The sequence below is a fragment of the Callithrix jacchus genome, chromosome 13, assembly GCF_049354715.1.
Source record: "Callithrix jacchus isolate 240 chromosome 13, calJac240_pri, whole genome shotgun sequence".
Taxonomy (NCBI): Eukaryota; Metazoa; Chordata; class Mammalia; order Primates; family Cebidae; genus Callithrix; species Callithrix jacchus.
This window is the reverse complement of record NC_133514.1, coordinates 26,695,076-26,719,872: the sequence shown is the minus strand read 5'-3', so window position 1 is coordinate 26,719,872 and position 24,797 is coordinate 26,695,076. Positions and strand designations below refer to the sequence as shown.

General features: G+C 33.6%; 1 protein-coding gene and 1 long non-coding RNA gene across 3 annotated transcripts in view; one reads left to right on the top strand and one right to left on the bottom strand.

The window, feature by feature from the left end:
• Positions 1 to 24,797, bottom strand: part of SGCZ (sarcoglycan zeta) — a 1,232,742-nt gene that overhangs the window by 912,353 nt on the left and 295,592 nt on the right. The gene's annotated exons all lie outside the window — the stretch shown is intronic.
• LOC118146644 (uncharacterized) overlaps positions 1,660 to 24,797 on the top strand; it is a 32,544-nt gene continuing 9,406 nt past the window's right edge. Inside the window, exons 1-2 of one of the 2 annotated variants that reach the window (XR_013525578.1) lie at positions 1,660 to 1,710; positions 11,258 to 14,849. This is a non-coding gene — a long non-coding RNA (uncharacterized LOC118146644). Of the gene's footprint in view, positions 14,850 to 24,797 lie in introns of both variants that reach the window. The other variant, XR_004732482.3, reaches the window with a different exon arrangement.

The window sequence follows — 24,797 nt, the reverse complement described above, 5'->3', positions numbered from 1 at the left end:
CTTTATATTTTGTAGTTTTATAACTAAGATTCCATTCTGTGTGATGGCACCAGGTATTGTTTTGACTTTGTCAATCTAGACATGAGCAAGTTTCCTCTTTTTGCACAGAAAACTTGTTATTGTATAACTATTTCCACACATCTAAGTGAATTAATCCACACTTACAAATATGTAAATACAGCCAAGGATTTAGCTGGGTACTTTGTAACAACTGAGGTACAGTTATTTTTAAAAGAAGGATGTCTATCCTGTTGGTTATTTATGAATTGTTTTATATTTATCTAATGCTAAGTTGATATTATTCTTCAGTGTCAGAGAAAACAGTCATACTCAAAGTCATCCTTAAATCATAATATGAATATGACTTTGCATAAGGCAATATAATTTGGAAATAGTCATAGCTTTTCAAACAGACAGCTTGACATATACATCAGACTCATTAGATAAAATATGTCCTGGTATACTCAGCAGGTACAGCTATTAGCTAATCAACATATACATTGCCAAGTAAATCCCCCAGTGCCTGAATTATCAGTCATAATTTGTCAGCTTTATGGAGTAAAGGAGGCTCACTGCAATCTGATTCTTATAATTAATTTTACACAGTGTTCTATTGACAATCATAATGTGAAATTTTAAATGTTGAAAATTCCAATAACAAGTTAGTCTATTTAAGCATGAGATTTTTTAACTAACCTATGATTACTCTTTTTATTCATTTATACCATAACTTTAACCAAGTGGAAGGGAAATTTATTGAGGGGATCCTGAATGCCAAATTCATTCCTAAATCAAACCCCTTAGAGTTGAATCAATAAAATTACTGGGAAAGAGAGACTGTTCAAATTATTCCTAGTAATATAATACTGGAATTGGATTCTTTAATTTTCAATTCTTCCATTAGTTTCAACGTTTCATGGTGATCTATTGATCCACAGCAAATACCTCTTATTAGAAATTGACCAACCAAACACAGACTCTGTCAGCTCTGAATTATATTAATAGATCACTTACTTCGCATCCTATCCCTATACAAGTTTCCAGGCCACTCACAATGGGGCATGTGTAAGCTTTCTGTTTGTATTTGGAAAAAATCTAGATGATTTTGTGTCTTCTTTTCTATTTTATACCATATCGCATATACCTTTCTCACATCATTAGAGTAATTAGGAGGTTAGTATAAGATACGGTATAATGCATGATATTTGACTTTTAACCTTTCAGGCTGTTTTCAGTCATACTACATCATGTTACCTTTACGGCTTTTCTGCAAGATATTAGGCTAGTTGTTATTAACCTGTTATTATTATTTTATTTAAATATGAAAGATATATCTATGTATTAAATGCCTTCTTGGCAAGTATAGGGATAGTAGCAAAGCCAAGACTTCTTTTAAAAATGATTGCTTAATTTTGTACTCCAGATCCAAGAAGATACTATGCAATCTTCTAAGAGGGAAAATGAGGTGAAAATCCTCATGTTTCTTTCCTCTCCATTTTCTTTACTCATCCCAATAAGGGAGAATTAAGGTGATTAAACTGGCTGCATCTGAAGTAACTATAGCAGCAGAGTATCTATATTACCATGGTTACTCTTGTTGACCTCATCCTGCTAGTTCTCAGAACTAGGTCTACGATTTCTGGTTGCTGTGAGTTTAAGCACATTCTCTTCTTCATGAAGAAGCACATGGATGAACCACAACTCTCTCAGGTAATTTTCTCGAAGTCCCTCACAATATTTTTCTAAATAAAATTTATCATTTTAATTTCAAACAAATTTTACTTAGCTGTAATATAAATTCAAAGACCTCTAATAAGAAGGATCTTCCTACTCATTAGAAAAGTACAATATGCATTAGGTGTCTAAGGATATTTGAGTATAAACAAAACAAATGAAAATGAAGTGGCCAATTAGAGTAATTCTTATAGTAGTAGAAACAACTTAGTATTTTACATTCTCACTGAAACTTTCTGTAAGATTATCTCCTCTGACTAAACAACCAACAATTTGATATCTTAATATATTTGGGGAAGGCTTCATGATTGTTCTGGAAAGATTACACAATCAAAAGACTTCAGTTGAATTTAACTTCAGAGAATCCACCTTCCTCATTTTAACTAAGAACAGTAATACTGATCAGCATACATTATAGGCTTGGTGCCAAGAGGCAGCTAAATACGTCTTTAAAAAATATTTTGAAAACTGTGAATTGATACACAAATATGACCAATCAGTCTAAAGGCAGCATATGCTTGGTTAACAGCATAGATTCTGAAGAAAGTTTCAAAAGTTTGAACAATTAAGATGCTAGTATTGCTCCACAGTAATTTTGACAGTAGTACTATATATTAAAAATCTATCCAGGAGTGACGGCTCATGCCTGTAATCCCAGCACTTTGGGAGGACGAGGCAGGCAGATCACTTGAGGTCAGAAGTTCGAGACCAGCTTGGCCAACATGGTGAAACCCCATCTCTACTAAAAATACAAAAATTAGCTGGTTGTGGTGGTGCACACCTGTAATTCCAGCTACTTGGGAGGCTGAGGCAGGAGAATCTCTTGAGCCCAGGAGGCAGAGGTTGCAGTGAGTCAAGATCAAGCCACTGCACTCCAGGTTGGGTGACAGAGTGAGAGTCTCTCGAAAAAAAAAAAAGAAAGAAAAAGAAAGGAAGAAAAATAAAAAGAAAACCGTTAGTAACAGTTACTGCAATGTTATTTTTACATCTTTGCATGTAGCCTCACCATACTCCTTTGAGTAGATTTTATATTTCTACTTCTAAAAATAAGGAAACTAATGCTTATAAATGATAGACATCAGACTAACTGCCATTTATCTGGGCTGCTTTGGGTAAATTTCGTATCATTTACAAGTTGAACAAACAAAACAAAAACTTGGAGTGCATGTTAGCTTCTGACTCTGTGGAGGGTTGGGACTGCTGCCTACTGGCACAGGATGCCAGACACTCTGGAGAAGAGCCTCAGAAGATCATAATAACCCAAACTGAAGGAGTGCTATAATAAGATTTGAAAGTGGCAGCTAATGATTCATGGATCACATGCCAGCATATCTGTCACTTCAGATACCACTGTCTGCATTACAAAGGAAGCTAGGCAACCTGTTCAAAAGCACTGTTTTTTGGTTTTTTGTTTTGTTTTGTTTTGTTTTTTGAAATGGAGTTTCGCTCTTGTTACCCAGGCTGGAGTGCAATGGCGCGATCTCGGCTCACTGCAACCTCCACCTCCTGGGTTCAGGCAATTCTCCTGCCTCAGCCTCTTGAGTCGCTGGGATTACAGGCACGTGCCACCATGCCCAGCTAATTTTTTGTATTTTTAGTAGAGACGGGGTTTCACCATGTTGACCAGGATGGTCTCGATCTCTTGATCTCGTGATCAACCCACCTTGGGCTCCCAAAGTGCTGGGACTACAGGCTTGAGCCACCACGCCCAGACGAAATGCACTGTTTTAATCAAAAAGTTCTCAGCTACTTACAAAGACTACATTTAAAGGAACGAAAGGTTTAGTGGAGGTGAGACAATAAAAACATCAGAGGTCACACCTCCAATAAAAATAAAAACAGAGAAAAGCAATAGAAAGACAGCTCCGTAGTCTGGAGGGCAAGTCAAAGATGAATTTGAGGAAAAAGAAGATACGTTGATAATAGATTAAGAGGATGTGGTAGAGGGAGCTATTAACATGCCTAAACCATATAAACTGAATAAATTGAACAAATGGAGAGAAGGGAGCTTTGAAAATATTATAGACTTTCCCTAAAACTGTAAAACAGGAATTACTTTTAATATAGTTAGCTATCATTAGGATACTTAATTTATACCTAATTGTTTAACTCATTCTAAGGTAGATAACTGAGTTTATGCTGGAAGGTTTCATTAAGAATTATTTGTAAAAGCATTTTTATAGTAGCATTGTGGTGGGCACAGAATGCTGGAATCAGAATTGAAACAATCATTTTCCCAGCCATCAGCCTAGAGATTCTATGCTCAGGACGTTGAGACACTGACTTTGGCTGAAGGAAGCTGTCTCACCCAAGATCACAGAAGTGTAGCCCACATCCAGTAATGCTGGATTTAGGGTAAAAAGGCCCAACCCTTTTTACCTTAATTAGGGACAATCCTAAAGAACTATCCCAGCTTCAGAGCTTGCAGTGGAGTGGTTAATGACTATTGTGAATGGATTAGGCTTCAACCTCTCGATCTTCTCAATTCAGCTTCCTTCCTTCCCTTAAGAAAGTTCCCCAAGAGCACCCCCCAAACAGTGCCCCTACTTTCAAATTTCCACATCAGTGCCTCTCTTTCAGATCTAAAATCTATGAGGTGGTCAAAGTTGTCCCGAATAGTTTACTGGTTACATTTTGAACCCTGAAATTAGAATAATCTGCCTTCAAATATCAGTTTCTCATAATTTGTGTGATCTCAGGCAACATCTTCATTAGAAAATGGAGAGAACGGCCAGGCGCGGTGGCTCAAGCCTGTAATCCCAGCACTTTGGGAGGCTGAGGCGGGTGGATCATGAGGTCAAGAGATCGAGACCTTCCTGGTCAACATGGTGAAACCCCGTCTCTACTAAAGATACAAAAAATTAGCTGGGCATGGTGGTGCATGCCTGTAATCCCAGCTGCTCGGGAGGCTAGGGCAAGAGAATTGCCTGAACCCAGGAGGTGTAGACTGCAGTGAGCCGAGATCGTGCCATTGCACTCCAGCCTGGGTCGCAAGAGGGAAACTCTGTCTCAAAAAAAAAAGAAAAGAAAAGAAAAGGAATTGGAGAGAGCAATGACCCCTATCTATAACGTTGAAAAGATAAAATAGCATATGTTTTTATAATATAAATGCTCAGTTAATATTCAATTAATGTCATCTAATTATATAGCTAATGTTATCATCTATGCTTCTCTAAATCCCCATTTAAAAAAAAAAAGAAAGAAAGAAGCTACCCAGTGGGCATTTGCTCTCCTAGGAAAACAACTCCAATCAGCAATCAGGATGCTCAGAATATAAATAGTAGCAGCCAGAATTTGCTTGCAATGGAACTGCACAAGTCCCTGACATCATTTTCCAGATGTGAAGTTAGTCAACAAATTGAACAGCTGCTATGATGACAACTTTGTGTTTTTTCCACAGATTTTGTGACAAGTTAGTAAACGTTCACCCTTATATCCTCCAAATTTTTTCATTAATGAGAGACTTTAGAAATGTAAGGGATGGTGTGAACAACTGGAAGACTAGATTAGAAAATGAAAGGGAAATGGTATTCAGCAATTTGTATGATTTTTACACACCAAACAATAGCAATCTGTGAAAACATACTTTATGTAATGCTACAGAATAATGCAATATTTCTGGTGGTTTAAGAACATTCAAATCACTTTTTATTTATGTGTATACCCTTGATTTTATTTTCCTTATCATCAAATGTTGATGGGACTTGAAGCCAAGCCAAGTGATGCTTAATCCCTGCTTTGGCTGCTTTATTTCTAATATCCCTTAATCAGCTTCAGACCTTGGGGAAGGGAACCAGCTGTGTATAAGATGATGCAGTAGCAGCTAGAGACATACCACAAGTAGAAAATGACTGTATACAACTGTCCTGTGTGTGTGTGTGTGTGTGTGTGTGTGTAATAGGTATAGGCACTTATTCTGGTGCTAACCATGTCTTATAAAGCATATTTGATACTGAAGGATTAAAGATAGGCTTTCAGTACCAGTGCTTTCAAACTAAAAACATCATGCACTCAGATGTGTTTTCAGAAAAAAAGTTATTTTTTCTAAATAAATATTGAGAAAATAGTGATTCAAGTGAACATGAGCTACCTAATCCTAAACTATATTCCTAGATTCTCAGTGTTTAGAACTTCACCTTCAGAATCATGAATACAAAAATACTTACAAATGAAATAGTTTGGGGTATTCCACTAGACCCAAGGGATATAAAGTGATCTAAGATATAATTCTAATCTTTCAAAGCAGTTTTGCTTTTATTCAAGATAAAATAACAATTCAATGCAACCTGTACATTTTACAGATGGAGAACAAGAAACAAAAGTTACCATAATAGGAAGTAAAGACTTAGTTCCCAAAATCCTGGGAAATGAAAGAACATTTCTTAGGAGCATTATCTTCCATGGATTTATGTATTTTCAATTCAAACACAGAAGACATTTTTCTCATCAGTTTATAGGATTGATTGCATTAATTTTATAACTGACTATTGAGCTCCTACACATCAGATTTTGCCTTCATTTAGCACATATATTTGAATATTTTTTAAAAAGGAGATAACATATTTTTCCTAACTGAAATTTTTAAACTTGTCTTTGCAAAGTCATCTCCTGACAGGAAAAGAAAACTATGAGCTCAAGTCAAATTGCCCAAAAACTTCAGAGTCCAGATTTGGTTCTTCCGCTCTCATCAGCAAAACAGCACTGGCTTTCAGAAGACTCTGGCCCATGTAGGCCTCTTTATTCTGCTTTGACCCAATGGAATGAATGCTATGACCTATTTCAATATTTTTAATAACATGGAACATTTTTCCACTCAGTGCATGTATTTTACTAAAAATACATAAATTTAGCTTCCTTAATATTCAGAGGATAAGAAATGAGCCTCTCTGGAAATAGTTAACAGAAGTTAGATGTGCAGAGACAGTGTAGAGATGGTAGCAGTTAATTGAACTGAAATGGTTCCCATAGTATTTGCTTTTTATAGAGATTTTTTATCTAGTTACAAAATGTATAAAAATCCCAGGACACATATATTCATGGTGCCCCTATCTGTTCAATTAATTAAAAATCATTTCAAGATTTTTTCTCTACTTTACTGCACAAGGGAAGGAATTCAAAGGCAAGGAACAATTTTAAGTCCATTGGAAACATAAAGTTGCATGGGAAATTACATCACAAGAGAACAATTGTTGCTGTTTAGTCAAAAGCTCATTCTCTGCCATATGCTTACAGGCTGTTGCATATTTTTGAAATTCCTGTTTTTAAATTTTATTTTATAATCATCAGTACAGCTGGCGATTTTGCTACAAGCACAGTTAAAATGAAATTAGAGACATTCAAGCATAGGGATCCATTGAGAATCTCAGAGTTGGTATGAAGATTATTTTGAACTGATGAGATTTGAGATTAAACAAATACAGAAAGAAGGCTTCTCAGGGCTTCCATTATCTGACAAAAAGCAGCAACTTCTGGAAAATGAGGCTGCCATAAAGTACTCCAATGAGAGAGGCCAAGATAAACCTGCCCTAAATCCCCTCTCAGGGGAAGCTTCATGGCCATGATGAACACAGTAAAACCACTCACACCTGCATAAAAGAATATCACAATTTTTTGTCTCCCATTTGTTTGCCTAAAAGTTCGTTAATTTTTCTTTAAGAAAACTTGTTTCTTGTTCCCAGAACAGTGTTATCATTTCTTTTCTTTCTCCTACTAAACTATGAATATAAGCCTCTAACTTTAAGCATTTAGTAAACTAGTTAGATCTTCTGTTAGTTCCTGTATAGAAATGAACCTTTTTACTCCTGTTAATCTATCTTTTGTCAATTACTTTGTAGACCTGCAGCAAATTAACTCAAGAAGGTAGAAGAAAATGTTTTCCTACCTGACACTAGAGATGAGAGCACCTAGTAACAATTCAAATGTCAACTACAAGTCTATTACAGAAAATTAGCTTTGTTAAAAGCAAAATCCATTAATGTGTTTCATATATCATAGTATTCTTTAATAACTTAAATAATCTTGAATAAGTACCAAAAAAGCATGCCTTCCTATTTACATCAAACAAAGGCTTATCCATATATTTCCAGATTTTTTAAAAATGGAAAACCAGCATTCATGGTCAGTAGTGTTTGTTAGTGATATTTAGCATTTACTTTCTATGAAAATAAATTTCAGAAAGATAGAAATTAAATAAATCTCCAAATATTTTTCAACATGGTAAATTGAATTTGAGGCTAAAAACACAATATGTTAAACATGTAATTTGTTAGTTATTATCACTGTTATATGTTTAAGTATGTCCCTGTATGACTTTATCTAGGAATTTACTTTTTCCTTGTTTGTTTTTTTGAGACAGGGCCTTACTGTACTAACCAGGCTGGAGCGCACCAGTGCGATCTCAGCTTACTCCAACCTCTGCCTTGTGGGTTCAAACAATTCTCGTTCCTCAGCCTCCCAAGTAGCTGGGATTACAGGTGTGGGCCATGATGCCTGGCTAATTTTTGTATTTTTAGTATAGATGGAGTTTCTTTGTATTGGCCAGGCTGGTCTCAAAGTCCTGAGCTTAAGTGACCCACTTGCCTCAGCCTTGGTGGGATTATAGGTATGAGCCACTGCACCAAACCAGGACACTTTCATTACTGCAGTAAATTTAAAAGACAATTTTCTGGTGACTCACACCTGTAATCCCAGCACTTTGGGAGGCCGAGGCAGGTGGATCACGAGTTCAAGAGATCGAGACCATCCTGATCAACATGGTGAAACCCCATCTCTACTAAAAATACAAAAAATTAGCTGGGCATGGTGGCGAGTGCCTGTAAACCCAGCTACTCAGGAAGCTGAGGCGGGAGAATTGCCTGAACCCAGGAGGTGGAGGTTGCGGTGAGCCAAGACCACGCCATTGCACTCCAGCCTGGGTAACCAGAGCGAAACTCCATCTCAAAAAAAAAAAAAAGTCAGTTTTCTTTTTTAATGCAAACGTATACCCACAAACTATCTTAATATGGTCTCTGACTATCACTGTCAAAGACAAAATTCTCTTCTGAGTAGAATATTATTCTAATTCACATAGCATTTCTTATGGCTTCAATTTCTTAATATTGTAACTTCTTAATATTTTATTGTATTCACAGCATGGAAGTCCTGGATAAAGGAAAAGACAGTTACATGCTAACAGTCATTTCCTTTATTTTATGTACTAAGAATCAAAATGTCCAGGAGTTGATCTAACAGAAAGAGTCATTTACAACAAGATGCTTCTTAAAGGCTACTTATTCCTTCTCAAGAAGATAGATGCATTGCCTGTAAATAGATGAGCAGCAATTCCTGAGACTTACTAGCTTGCCTGGGTGGGTTGAAAAGACATTAAGAGTAATGGCAAAACAAAAAATACTTTTGCACCAATCTAATGAATCCTTCAAGAAGCATCCTATCCGAGATCCAGGTGTGGCAAGGTTTGAGTCCCTCGGACACTACAATACTTCCAATTTCCAGGGTGTGATTTGGCTTCACTTTTTTATTGCTGTTAACAGGTGGACAAAAAAAGAATAGACAAACCAATTTCATGTTCCTTATTTTCTATGAGCTCCAGAGAGGGAACTTAAGGTCTACTAACAAGGGATACCTTAAAAATTTAGAAAAAAAAATGAATAAAAGGAAGCCTACCTATTTTGGACACATTTTATGGGTAGAATAATTACAACAGGGAAGAGATGATATTTTTTACACTGCTGAACAGCAAGGGTATGATTTGTAAGCAGATAGCTGAAGTACACATTATCTCAGTGGGTCTTAAAGTTAATTATCTGAAGAATGTAAATGAATTCACAAAAGGAAAAAGATAAATCATGATTAATGTATTGGACAATCCCTAAGAAGAACACAGGTCATTAAATGCAAACTTTGATTCCAGTAAAAATATTCATTTTTTCAGGAACATAGATATTAGTGCAAATAGCTTTTTAAATAATATATGCAGATCCTTTCACTAATTTATTATTCAAAATTTGGGCAATTTTATAGAAAATAAGCATAAAAAATAATAAAAGGTCATAGAAAAATTTTGTCATCATGTTTCACTTACACAAATTGCTATACCTAATCTAGGTTATTAAACTAAATTATGTTGATAGGTAAATACGTATTGAACCATCAAAGTTACAGGCTCGTATTCTTTGATTTTGTAAAGATTTTTGGATCTAGGTAAGTATCATCCCTATGAAACATGCACATTTATCATATAAGCATCTCAGATGTGCTGTTTCTCCTCTTTGTTCTAACAAATATTGTAATGAAATTGTATTTCACTGGCCTGATTTCCTAACCTTGCCAGGCAAACTGAGCAGACACTTTGATTTTACGGGAGAACTGAAGATCAAAAGTCTTTTCTGACATTTCTAGAATATCACAGTCCTATGGACACACTAAATAGATAGTATTTCAGTATCAACTTTTTTTTTTTTTTTGAGACAGTCTTGTTCTGTTGCCAGGTGCCAGGCTGGAGTGCAGTGATGCCATCTCGGCTCACTGCAACCTCCGCCTCCCGGGTTCAAGTAATTCTCCTGCCTCAGCCTCCAGAGTAGCTGGGACTACAGTTGCACACCACCACGTCCAGCTACTTTTGTATGTTTTTAGTAGAGATGGGGTTTCACATTGTTGGCCAGAATGGTCTTGATCTCTTGACCTCGTGATCCACCCACCTTGGCCTCCCAAAGTGTTGGGATTGCAGGCGTGAGCCACCGCGCCCAGCCTCAGCTGCATTTTTGATAGAAAATTTAAATTTAAAGTATACCATATCAAAGTTCCTGATTCTTAAACTCCAAAAAATAAAACACTTCTAAAGTGGATTTTACTTATGACATATAATGTATAAGGAAGAAAGAAAACAAAGAATGTAAAGAAATAAGAGGAAGAGTAAGATGAAAGAAGGGGAAGAAAGAAAAGGGAGAGAGAGAAAAAAGGAGAGAATTTTTAAAAGGAGGGAAAAAAGGCCAAGGAGAAGGAGGGAGAGAGATAGAAAGAAAAAAATACACATGTTCATTTGATGAGATGGTTTAAATAATTTTACTATGCAGTTATTTTATCTTCTTAATGCAGTAAAACATTGAGAAAAAGAATACATTAAGACTTGAAAGCAAAATGAGCTGGCAAGGCACAATGGCACATACCTGTAATCCCAGCATCTTGGGATGCCAAGATGGGCAGATTATGAGGTCAGGAGTTCAAGACCAATCTGGCCAACATAGTGAAACGCTGTCTCTACTAAAAATAGAAAAATTTAGCCAGGTGTAGTGGTATGCACCTGTAATCCCAGTTACTCGGGAGGCTGAGGCAGGAGAATTATGTGAACCTGGGAGGCAGAGGTTGCTGTGAGCCAAGACTGAGCCATTCCACTCCAGCCCAGGCAACAGTGGGAGACTCTATCTCAAAAAAAAAAAAAAAAAAAAATGAGTTAACTCAACATGGTCTTGCCTTATTAAAGGGTTAAATTCTATTCCGACTCCTTTTTTCTGGCATTAAACTCCAGATTCTTGACTGTTTGCCCAGCATCTTCCAGAGGCCTCTGCCTTTATGAAGTGTTAAGATGCAGTCCCACCTGACTGGCTCATCACCCTGCCATCCATGCTGTGTGAAAATATTCATCAAAGCCACATTGCAGACAAATTTACCTCTTGCTTAGATTTTCTCTGAGTCATAAGGAAACTAACGTCAATGACATCACTGGAGAATGAAGACTTATTACATCAAACATTTCAATCAGAATGTCATAGGACTTCTAGTTATGATCATCATAGTCCATGGAATTTCTAATTCATCCCCAACATCAAATATACTATTCTTTTGTTTCCATAAATATGTCTGTGCTCAGGAAGAAAAGCGTGATTATTCTTCTTATGTTCTACAGAGTTCTAAACTAACTGAATAATGATACAGAGTTTAAAAGTAGTATAACAAGAGATAACAATAAAATAAAATAGAAACTATCTGATCAGAATAGAAAAAATACATATTACCAGACCTAAGAGATTTGCTAATTTTTACAATTTGCCTCTAGATTTGATTTAAATATGCTGCTAACTAAAGTTAAAAAATGAAAACAAAGTATCTTATATAGTTTTAATTTCATTCAATTTAATTTGTGGAGAATTATATTTCTGGGGTCCTCAGTGGTAAAAAATTATTTCATTGTATCTTTGTTAAGAAGAGAATGTTATTCAAATTGACATTTTAAAACAGAGAATTTCTATACATGTTGAAAGCATAGCAGATATGAAGATACTTCTACAGGTAGGAATTGTGACAACTTTGCATGTGTACTTTTGCTGGCAATCTAATTTAATATACAGACAAAATGTGTTTATTTTAATATAGAGAAATGGATGGATAAATGCCCATTACACCATCTCTCAAATATTAAATTTATTCCATTATTAAACACCTTTATTTGATGGGAACTTGGTATCATGAAATTCACGACTGCATTTTTAAATGTGCTCCTAATGTAGACACTCTGAGCCACTATGTAAAGTGAGAAGCATATGCTTTAGCTATGAGAGGAAGGCTGAATTTTCATGCTGTGGAAGTTTAACTGCCAAACTGATATTCTCACCCAGATACGTTGTTAGGAAATGCCTGGAAAATAATTGTTCTATAGACATTAGCTGAGTCTAAGGCTGAGGCAGCCTAACACACTGACCATTGGCCTGTGGGCCTCAGGGGAGTCAAACAAAATAATTTTGGTAACCTATTCTGAGCGTCCCCAAGAAGGACTATACATCCAGCAGACCCCCATTAGTCTCTAAATCTGCACTGTGGAACCACCTTTCATAAGGCTCTTTGGTATGTCAGAAATAAACCAGGTATGCAATCCACAGCTGACACCAATGGTATGAATGCAGATTTTCATGGGTAATTCACGTCTTTATTGCTCAGAAACAGAAGTACCTTAACATTATGAAGACATGAAATGTGGTAGAAGTAGTTACTCTCCTCATTATTTCAACAGAACGAAGGCATGAAATATGGCTTTCACTTGATCACTGTTTATTACCAAACAATTATGGCCAGGAAACATATTATTGCTTAAATAACAGTCTGCACTACGTAAAACCTGGATTTTCAGTACAACTTTTCTGAATCAAGATAAATCTTGGGATCCCTGAACTTTGAGAGAAGGTTGTTTGGAGTCTTAAGAAGCATTTGGAACATGTGGAGCTGTTCTTTCTTAAACTGGGAATGACTTATGAATTATAAGATATTGTGAATTAAATGTAATTTGTTTGAATATAATTTTTGATTATTTTTCTCAAATATTTTATGTCCTCTCAGATTCCAAATCTGGTACCAGGCTTTTAAGGGGATGTCTTAGATATAATATTAGCTGCATAATTGCCTAGTTCCTTGTTGGATTCTTGATTACATAATCTCCACTGACCATTTAGTTGAAATTACAGTGCTGGAAAATTCTCACTTTATTCACTTACACTTTATCCTCCCGATGACATAAATTTGTAGTCATTTTATAACTTTTCTTAAGTTAAATTTCAAATGCTTTAATCTAATCTGGAGGTCCTACTTTGCTATTTCTGTTTTAACAATAAATAATAGATAAAATGTAATATTCCAAGAAGATATTTACATTGCTCCTTGGGTATATTTACTAGTGTTTCTAGAAACCCATCTGTACATTTATTTCAATTCTCTCATTAGTGCCACTGGTAAAACCCAGAGCAAAAAAATGACATGCAGCATAACCTTGATTTTTGTAGCATCCTGGTTTCTCTTTGCAAAAAAATCTGATCATGATTCTGTCTTTTGAAGTGAGCTGTGGAGCCATTTAGATAATTTTCAGATATTACACTGAAAATATTGAATAAATTTATGTTACATATATGAATTATGGAAGATTATAAAATAAATACACTTGACATTCTTTCTCCTGACAATAAAGCCTTTAGAAGTCATTAAAAAGAGCTTTGTTTGTGAGTTGAACATTTAACGGAAATTAATCAGTCAACCACTCCCAACAATGTATTTCACTTTTCTTACTAAACTTTTTCTTTGTTATTTATTCATTACTGTTTTAACCTTGACACATCTGTGAATCCATCTGAAAAATTATCTTGACCAATAACTGATAAGATGTTTTCTTAACATGTCGCTTCAGGGAGACAGCTTGTATAATATTAAAAGTGAATCCTGTATCACATTTTCACAGTTAAATATAAAATTTGTTAAATATAAAGTATGTTCATTATTTAAGTATTTATAATTGAAATTACTACATCATTATTACCATAATGCTGGAAATAGAATCTGACTTGAATAAATTTTATTTTTTGAAATGTATAATATTAAGAAAGAAAATAACATTGTATATAGTTCTCTGGTGCTAATTTAAAAAATATACCTGTCTCTAACAACATTAAACCCATGTTAACAAATTACAAAGGTTAAAAAGCTTAGATTTTAAACATTTCAAAATATCATAACATAAAATCTTTAGTTATAAAAATTCTCGATTTGTTCGTAAGTGGCTTCTGGCAAACTCTAATAATATCTTTCTCTTTTCGTTTCAAGAAAGAAAGGCTATTTTTCATCGGAATATGGCCGGATAAATGCAAACAAAATGTCTCCTCCATCATGATGCAAGGGATACAGTAAAACTAATTTTGACTTCAGGCTCTATGAAGTAAAGTTGGTCCATTCATTCTGTGTAAAGAATTTGGCACTCCAAATTTTCCCTTACTTAATTTTAAGAGACAAAGAAGGGGAGGGGCAATTATAGCATTACTATTTTACTCTAGCTACTGAAATTATAATGTATTTTACTATAAAAACCATTATCCTCAAAATAGCTCTCAGCCAAGCAAGGCAAAAAAAAAAAAATGTGTAAAGTGCTAAGAGTATAGAACTCTGGATCCAACAGAGAGCCCAAATTACTTTCAAGCACATATGTAATTTTTAAAAGATGAATGGGCTAAACTTTCTACTCTAAAACAACTAATATTTCTTGATAACATTTTAAGAAATTTTTCTAAATGCATTACAGAGCTTGAACTAAAACAAGGAAAAATGTCAAAGGCCAAAAGTGTGATTTGAAAAGTGTGCATCTAGTGGTAAGTAAGCATTAAATCTGGCATTCATTTCAAGAAGCCATTATCTTAATTAACACAGGAATAGAAAACCAAATACCAAATGTTCTTGCTTATAAGTGGGAGCAGCTAAACATCGAATACGCACAGGCACAGAGATAGAAACAATAGACACTGGGGATTATGACAACAGGGAAGATAAGAGGCAAATGAGGGCTGAAACACTATGTTTTTCAATACGGTTTTTGGCTCACGACCTGGATAACAGCATCATTTGTACAACAAACCTCAGCGACACACAATTCATCCATATAAACCTGCATATGTATCTCCTGAACCTAAAAATGACAGTTGGAAAGAAAGAATATCTGCCGAAACCTGGTAACTTTCAGCCTCATTTGAAGGCTGCATGCAGGCAGAGAAAGAGGACCCGGGAAACAGGGCTTATCTGAGGTGAGAGGTTGGAGATGAGACCTCTGGAAAAACGGAACCCCAGACGATTTCAGCACCATTGCAGGAATGTTTTTAAACAGTACACACTGATACAGCTATGCCAGTAGCGATGGCCAATATCCAGCCTAACTATCCAGTATTCACACCAGACTGATTTTGATTATTTATTAAATATTTTTATTACAATTTATTTTCCAGTGCATGGGTGAACATTAAAAACACACAGGGACAAAATCTACAGAAAGAAATGCTCTTTTCTTAATCTTTATGGTGGGTGGAGAAGAAAAAAAGAATTCCAGAAAATTTATAATGATCAACAGGCCCTCTTATTGGTATGGTTCTCAAGTTCTCATTATCAGAATTTTTCTGAAAAATAGCCAATAATTAATACTAAATATTCTCTACTAATTGTTCCTAATAATAGCCAATAATTTATACTAAATATTCCCAAGTTAGTAGTGCTTACAAATCATATCCTTTCTAGGGCAATGTATTTACCAATAAAATTTATGGATAAAGTTCTAAAGAATATGTATTCATAATCAAAAGTCACCAAACACAGAATGGAACAGGGCACACTGCATGAAAACCACAAGAAAGAACAAATAGCATAATAAAATCTGCAGAAATGTTAAATACTTGGACTACTGTATATAAAATATGTATGTCTATGATTAATAGATTTAAATTAAAGGTAGCCATGATGTTCCAGGAATGAGAGATCATAAAATAATCAAGATAACTGAGCAAAGAACCAAAGGGAACTTCTAGCAATTGAAAAGTAGAATAATTAACAGAAAATTAAATGGACATTTTAAAAAGGAGATTAGCCACAGATGAAGATGTAATTAGCCATTCAGAAGGTAGAACTGAAGAAAATACAAAGACTACATTTCAGAGAGAAAAAGAATAAATATAAAATAGGTGTTAAGACACTTAAGGATATATTGAGAAATTTCTATATTTCTAGAAGCAAAATTAAGACAGAATGAGGGAGAAACTAAATGTTAAGGGATGATAATAAGGGATAATTTTTTAAAGTGATGAAAGATATAAATTTTTTAATTCAAGAAGCCTAAATAAATACATACTTAGACAAATCAAAGCAAAAATTTAAAAAAAAAAAAAAAACAGGAAAAATCCTAAATCTATCCGAAGAAGTAATATAGGCTACACAACTAAACTGGTTTCTCCTAAACAAGAAAATTAAAAGCCTAAAATTATTGAATAATCTCACAGTACAACCTAGAGTTATTGATGCACAATAAACAGCTTTTAAAAAGGAAGACCAAAAGCAAAAAAAAACAAAGACAACTTTATAAAGTAAAAATTGTGATAATTTCTAAAAACTACATTATAGCTAAAGAATATTATGATGAAAATAATTTAAAACATAAAAAGTGCAAGAATAAATTACATTTAAATGGGCTGATTTTTGTCTTTTAAAAAGTAGATACAAATGTTTTAGTAAAAGATAGAGTTAAGGTATTGGATAACAATCATTAAAACCGATTCACAGATAAAGTATTCTTAAGATCCTTGAATCATTTGGAGTAGAAACAAAAATACTGATAAAATTTAGATACTTATTAATTAAAGCTGCAGGTAAAAAGTTAAAGGCAATTTATAGCAAACGTGGAAAATATATGCAACAAATTATAATTATTCCAAAATATTGACAAAATAAAAAGAATAATTTTTAAAAATCAGTAATTCCAATAACTATAAATAAACTGTAATTTCCAATTAAAAACAAAGACTATTAAGAGAGATGAAAGATCAAAGCAGCAAAATACACATAAAGAGACCCTGCTAAATCAGAAGAACTCAAAGTATGGAAGAAAAAATTATGAAAACCAGAAACAAAATCAAACAAAGAGAGTTGATTTGCTTTATTTATATCAGACACGGAAAAGAATTTAAAACAAAAATGTACTACTGGAATAAGGAAGATCATTTCCATGTTATTAAACAATCGATTCTCTAGAAGAATATAACAATTCAAAACTTATGTGTACCTCGATTTTAAACATTAAGGAAAAATTGCCATCACTATAAAGAAACATAGACAAACTCCCCCATCATAGTTCAAGATTTTCTACATGTAATTCGGGAATGGGTAGAACAGAAGGAAAAGTATCCAGTAAGCATATAGAATGTTTTAACAAGTATAAAGCTTGATTCAATGAACACACAGTTGTTCCTTGGCTTACAATGGGGTTACATTTGAAAATATCCTAATTCAAAATGCATTTAATACATCTAAGCTACCAAACATCAAAGTTTAGCCCAGACCACCTTAAATGCTCAGAATACTTTGCTCATGGTAAGGCAAAAATTATCTAATACAAAGCCTATCTTACAATAAAGTTTTGAATATTTCATGCACTTTATTCAAAACTGTACTGAAAGTTAAAAGCAGAATGGTTGGATACACACTCAGGGTATGGTTTCTACTAAATCATATTAATAGTGTTACTTTTGCACCACCATTAAGTCAAAAAATGTAAACTTGAACTTTTTTAAGTTTCATAAGTCAGGGACCATTTATATATAAAACTCTGAACTGAGTTATTATAGAATCCATATAATTTTCTAGTTCATATGGATAAAAACAGACCATAACCAGAGGGTAAATAAATTTCCATAGATTAGGCCATATATACCACATTATTTGGCTTTAAATTAGAGTGATTAAATTAAAACAATGGCAATGTTTTCAAATGAGGTTAGAAATTAGGAAAAAAGTGTGACTAATGATTCAAAAATAAGATAAAAATGAAATCTTCAAATGTTCAGTTTTAACGGAAATATATATCAAAATTTATAGAATACACTAAAATGGTACTTATTATAATTTATTACACTAAAGTCTTATATTGGAAAAAATAAACCCTGAAAATTAAAAAGTACAAGATTTAAAATTTAAAAGTTTATAAAAGAACAATAACATTAACCAAATAGTGTGTACAGGAGATTTTAATGATAAAAGCAAAGATTAGTAAGATAGAAAATAACATCAAACAAAAAGTTTAAACTGGCCAAACGTTGATTATCTAAATACACTAATAAACTTAAAAGTTCTTTGGCAACGTTCTTCGAAAGAAAGGAGAAATAGTAAATATGAGCAATATTAAAATTATGGCTAGATCAAAAGTATAAATATTATAGGACTTAAAGAGATAATTAGATGTTATTTTAAAACAACATTGCATTTAATAGACAACTTAAACAAAATATTTCATTAAAAAGATAACAACACCAAATAATGAATAGACAAGAAAACTGAATTCTTATCAACATTAGCAATGTTGAAGCTTTCATTATTTTCTCAAAAAGCACTGACCCATATTGTTTTTAAGGTCAGCTAAAGCAAACATTCAAGCCACAAATGATTCCAATTCCTTCATAAGACAAAAAATTGGAAAATCTTGCAAAAACCCTACAACTTATTCTATAAAGTAATTCTTTGTTATATAAGCCAAGGAAGAAAACTTTTAGAGGAAAGAAAAAACCAAACCAATTCATGAACATATATACGTAAGCATATAAAAGAAGCAATGTAGAATCTCATTCTTATTATGGAAATCTCTTTCATCACAACAGAAAATAACATTGAATTGTATTGAGGTCTTAAGTTGCAATTTTACTTTCCTTACAAGATACTTTTTTGTCAAATACTTTTTCTCAGTTTTGTTTTTAAAATGTTATGTAACAAATTCATAAACAAATGCAGATTGTAATGAATATATATTGAACTATCAGGAATGTTATAAAGTGTAACATCAGAGATCTTTAAAAATTCATGATGAATAAGTAATATGATACATTGGAAATAATAGCCAGAGTAAGGTCAGGATTCATGAGCTGAGTACATATTGTGTGTGTGTGTGTGTGTGTGTGTGTGTGTGTGTGTGTGTGTATTTTTTTTTTAACTGCACTTTAGGTTCTAGGGTACATGTGAAGAACATGCATATTTTTATTTTGGACAGTCAGCTTAAGAAATGTCTGATTTGAAATTATCCTATGAATGTTCAAAATTCACTCCATAATTCTTGCACTTTTACACATATATACATAATGATGCATATTACATTTGAAAAATGTTTTCTTGATGCTGTTCACTGTTTTACATTGGTTTATACAAGCTCTACATGTTGAAATACATTATATTCATCTACTTTTATACTGTAACTATAACTGGAAATAGCTTTAGTTAGAATAAGCCAGAAATGAAAATAGTAGAAGATACGGATTCAAAAATAAATATGCAATTGACCCTTGAACAACATAGGCTTGAACTGAGCTGATCTACTTATGTGTGAATTTTCTTCCACCTCTGCCACTCCTGAGACAGCAAGACCAATGCCTCCACCTCTTCCTCATCCTATTCAGCCTACTTAGTGTGAAAGTGATGAAGACAAAGGCATTAAAATGATTCACTTCCACTTAATGAATAACAAATATATTTTCTCTTCCTTACAATTTTCTTATAGTTTTCTTTACTATAAGAATACAGTATATAATATATATAACATAGAAATATGTGTTGAATGTTTATGTTATTGATAAAGTTTCCAGGAAATAGTACACTATTAGGAGCTAATTTGGGGGAACATAAAAGTTATATGTCCATAAAATACTACTTAGCCGTAAAAAAGAAGGAAATAATACCTTGTGCAGCAACTTAAGGGGAGCTGGAGGCCATTATTTCTATGTAAATTAACTCAGGAATGGAAAACCAAATACCTTATGTTCTCACTTTTAAGCAAGGTAAGCTATGATACAATAATTTTTTTAATCTGTACATGTTTATTACAGATGCAACCTTCCAATTTTTTCGAAGTATTTTTGTATCCATAGTTGATTGACTCCACAAATGGTGAACCTATGGATTCACAGGGCCAACTGTATTGCATTGTTTTCTGCTAAGCCCAGCACTGCCTGAGTGTCTTTCAATCTGTGCCTCAGCCCTGGCAAAGCAGGACCAACACAAACAGCAGCTACACCTTGAAGCCAGTCAGAGGCAGAACCAGCACCTCATGTAGCAAACTCATTAAATAACTCTAAGACCTTTCCAGGTATTTCGATCTGTTCCAGGATTCCTGATGATTTCTATTTCAACCTTGGGTGTGCTTAGCTGGTTAGAATCAGATTCCAGTGAACATTAAGAATCAAAGATAGCATTCAGGACTTGAGTTAGGCCTGACCCAGATCTAGGATACCTTTTTCAGCAGCTGGTATTCTTTGGCTAAAGATACTACTCTGTGTCTTCATTTATACTGTAAGGACAAGCAATGCAATCTTGAGGTCTGAAATTAAAAACTAATTCAACTGTTAAGTATCTACCTTGTTGTCAACATCTTCAAAACATTGTCAGGATTGAGATTTCCTCAGAATATAACACTTTCTCAATTAGTGGTCCCTATTTTTTGAAATTTCATCTACTAAAATGCACTCCCCAAAACAAATTTAATGAGCCAAAAAAAAAAAAATAAGGCAGACAACTTTTTATCATATGAAGATAGTTAAATTAAACAAAATGAAATTAAGCAACAAAACAGCACAGTAGCTTCATCAAATCAATGATATTTTAAAATGAAAAAGAGAGTGGATGTTATCTCAGAATACTGGACAACCAGCAGATTAGTATTATCCTACATAAATATTCATTTTGTAAGAGCTTATAAAATTCATCACCAGTCCACAGATAGATTTGATGTGCAAACACAGAAACTCCCAGGTAAGACTGGTGCAAACAGTGTTCACTCAAGGGAAGCAGCTTTTACGATTTCCACTCACACACACCACTCTCCTGATTTCCTCTCCTCTCCCAGCCTTTGTCCCACTTTGTCACAATTCAAATAATTAAAACCACACTGATTTCAGCTCAAGTATTCAACACTTCCTTCTCTACTAGTTTTTGTGGCAATAGTTATAAATGGGGCTATTCTTTCATTGAAACATTTATTTCAATTCTTAGAAATTAGCACAGCAAACAATCAATAGAATTAATTCAATTTGGCAACTGTTTACAAGTTTTATTTATGTTTATACAAGGATATGTTCTTAAGGGCCACTCTTAAGTCAATGGAAAACATGTTCCTTTTGAACACATATATCCTATCTTCTGAAATTGGTGATAATCAAAAAGCCAAAATAGCATAGCAGCCCAAATTCTTGGGATTTATACCAGAAAGACAAAAGGCCCGGAGATATCCTGAAATTTTATAAATTAAATAGCAGCAACATAGACACATATAACTATAGCTAGTGACAAAAATATAGCATCATCATCAAATGTTTGCCATCTTACCCAATAAGTTATGCATCCTAAAATATAACTACAAATGTCCTCAAATTTAAAAATCAATGGTCTAAACAGACTTACTTATATAATAAATTTATTGATCAGATGCTATATTTATGTACCCAAATTAGACCAACACACAGCAAAGAATATACATCTTAATATCATTAGTAAAGGTCACACATTTTGTAAGCAAAATATATGTGTGTGAAGAAAACAAATTTTCATGCAATTCTAAGTCAAAGCATATATAATTAAATTAAGGATGGGATAAAGATTTAAACATATAAACAAAAAGATAAATATTATCATATATTCCTTAAATATTCTGTTAACCTTGGAGGCCAGGAGCTCTTTTTAGCAATATGTAAAACCTGGGTGCCAAGAAAGAAAAAGAACAGATAAATGCATTTGACCATATATGAATGAAGTGTGTATTTGTATACACATAGTCGGAGACACTGTAAAACCACAGAATGGAGGGGACGTTTTACAACACATAGAAATCAAAAAGAGACTACATTGTTAACCTATAAAGGGCTCCTACAGATTAGTATGAAAATGACATTCTAGTAGGAAATAAACAAGTATTAAGAGATAATTTACAATATCTGTTGTATGCAAAAAATCAAATCTCTAATAAACATATGGATACATGTGCAAACTCCCTAATATTCAGGAAAATACTAAATTGAAAGGCAACAAATACAATTTTTACCAAGAATTAGGCAAAGTTTAAAAAAAGAGTTTAACATGCAGCATGGATGAGACTGCTGGGAATTGGGAGCCCTTTTTGTTTGTGAAAATCAACTACTACAGGTATTGCAGAAAATGGTCCAATGTAACTTTCTAAATTTTGAAAAATACAAGTATTATCATAGTAATACCATTTGGGGGAAACTATCCTACAGATATAAAAACAGTAGTGTCAAAGCATCTGTACTCAAGGATGTTTACTACAGCCTTATTTAAAGTGACAAAAAGCAGTGTGAATGCTTACCACAAGGAAAGTAAACAGGTATATGAATGCTTCATTCATACAATGAAAGATTACATGGCTATCTAAAAGTGTTTTTAAAACACTTTTATATAATAAACAGAAAGATAAATACAAGTTGTAGAGTAGCATGAATAGTATGTTTATATTTTCATAGCAGCTACTTAATCCCATATACGATCTGTAGGAAATTATAAATATAAAGATTTATACATATGTATATAATATTTACATGTATACATTTTCATATAACATATGATGTATGTTAAGCATATTTTCCAATGCTATTGGTTAACTCTTTTTAAAAACTTTGCCTAATTCTGGGCAAAAATGGTATTTGTTGCCTTTCTATTTAGTATTTTTTTGAATATTAGAGTTTATACATCTATTCATATGTTTAGTAGAGATTTGCTTTTTTGCATACAGCAGACATTTTAAATTATCTCTTAACATATGTTATATATGTCATGTATCATGTAACATGTTAAATTATGTGTTACATAGGTGTAAATATATGTAAATCTTTAGACTACATTTTATATATATGTTATATATATGGTAAAAGTAGTTCAAAGGAAAAAGTTAAAATATAAAATGTAAATTGCATGAGTCTAATGTGAGAATTAAACACTGTTCTAAGTATACAATCATACAATATTGGAATTTTGCTAATAGCACAAGAATTACTTAAAACTCCTGTGATGGGTCAGTGGCATCATTAGGAATCCCCAGAAGGAGACATGCTCTGAAGCTCAGCTGTTTCCACAAATGCCTCTTACATTGGTGAGCAATGTCTGGGTCTAGGATCTGGTACTACATCTTGAGAGTATAGGAACCTGACTCAGTCCCTGTACAGATGAGGGCCTACCCTCATGGGAGAGCTCATGTTTCACCAAGAGAGACATATAAAATCAGAACGATAATGCACTCCTTAAAACATAATTTTAATCAAAATAAAATTAAAACACTAATGTATACATTTACCATGAGAAATAAGGCGAACTGTTATTTCAGTGGTCTAGAGAAATTAGATTATTAGGGTAGCTACTAGTTAGTGATAGTTAGCAATTAGTTCCTGGGTTAACTGTTTTAACAAACTAAATAAATTTTAATCCACAAGTTTCCTATAGGATAATATAAATTGGAAATAAAATAATCAAAAGATTGATTGGTATCTAAATAATCAGATATTTAAGGACACTTGAAGTTCTAAATATTTAAATATATCTAAGGAAGACCGTCCAATGGTAAAAATGGCTTCTATTTGGCAGCTTTTGACTAAAACAAACATATGCGTCCATAACACCCATATTCCCGAATTTCCATCACTGACAATCTCTTATTCACAGCTGTATTTCTCCCTTTTGGATATTCTAATATATTCAATCATGTTAAAGCCCAGTGTTGCCATGGTGAGAACCATTTTGTGTCTTTCAGGTGCTTTCCTATCTACATACTGATTGATTAGGCATTTATCTTACAATTTAACTGTATAAAAGGCCATCTTATTACCCTCATTTCCAAGTTCTTAGAGACACTTCATTGCTTTCCCCAAATACTGACAATAGGCTATATTGCTACTCTTTGGAGAGTACTGTTTAACATATGCACTATTATTTTTAGATTGATTGCTGACTCATGCCAGTCTTATTCAGACACGTTCAGCTCTCACATTTTCTAACTCTGAAAAATAAAACATTATTTACGAAGAAGAATTGCCATAATGCAGTCATACTTCACTAGTATTCACAGAATATACAAAAAGTGATTCACAACATTACATTCAAAATACTTGCCCTGTTCCCTTGACTCACTAAACTACACTATTTAAGTGTCAGCAAAGGATCCATTTCCAAAGGTATAAAACAGAGCTTCTGAATGAGGATGCAACCTACATTCTGAAATGTGGCTGTATACTTTGAAAAAATAAAAGCATAATTATTTCTTCCTTCTACCTTAAATATTTAACAAGATGTTGAGTGAAACATTTCTATTGCTCCACAACTGTCAAACAGGGTCAAAAAGGCACGAAGTACCTTGCATTCTGAGTGGAGCCACTAACACTTGGAACAAATAAAATGTTGACTCTTTGGATCAATATTGATGCCTGCAAGGCTTGCTGGGCCTCCTCCCTGCACAGGCCAATGGGAAGATAACTAGCTGCCTCAGAGCCTCTTTTACATCTATGAGAACGGAAGAGAAAAGGCAATGC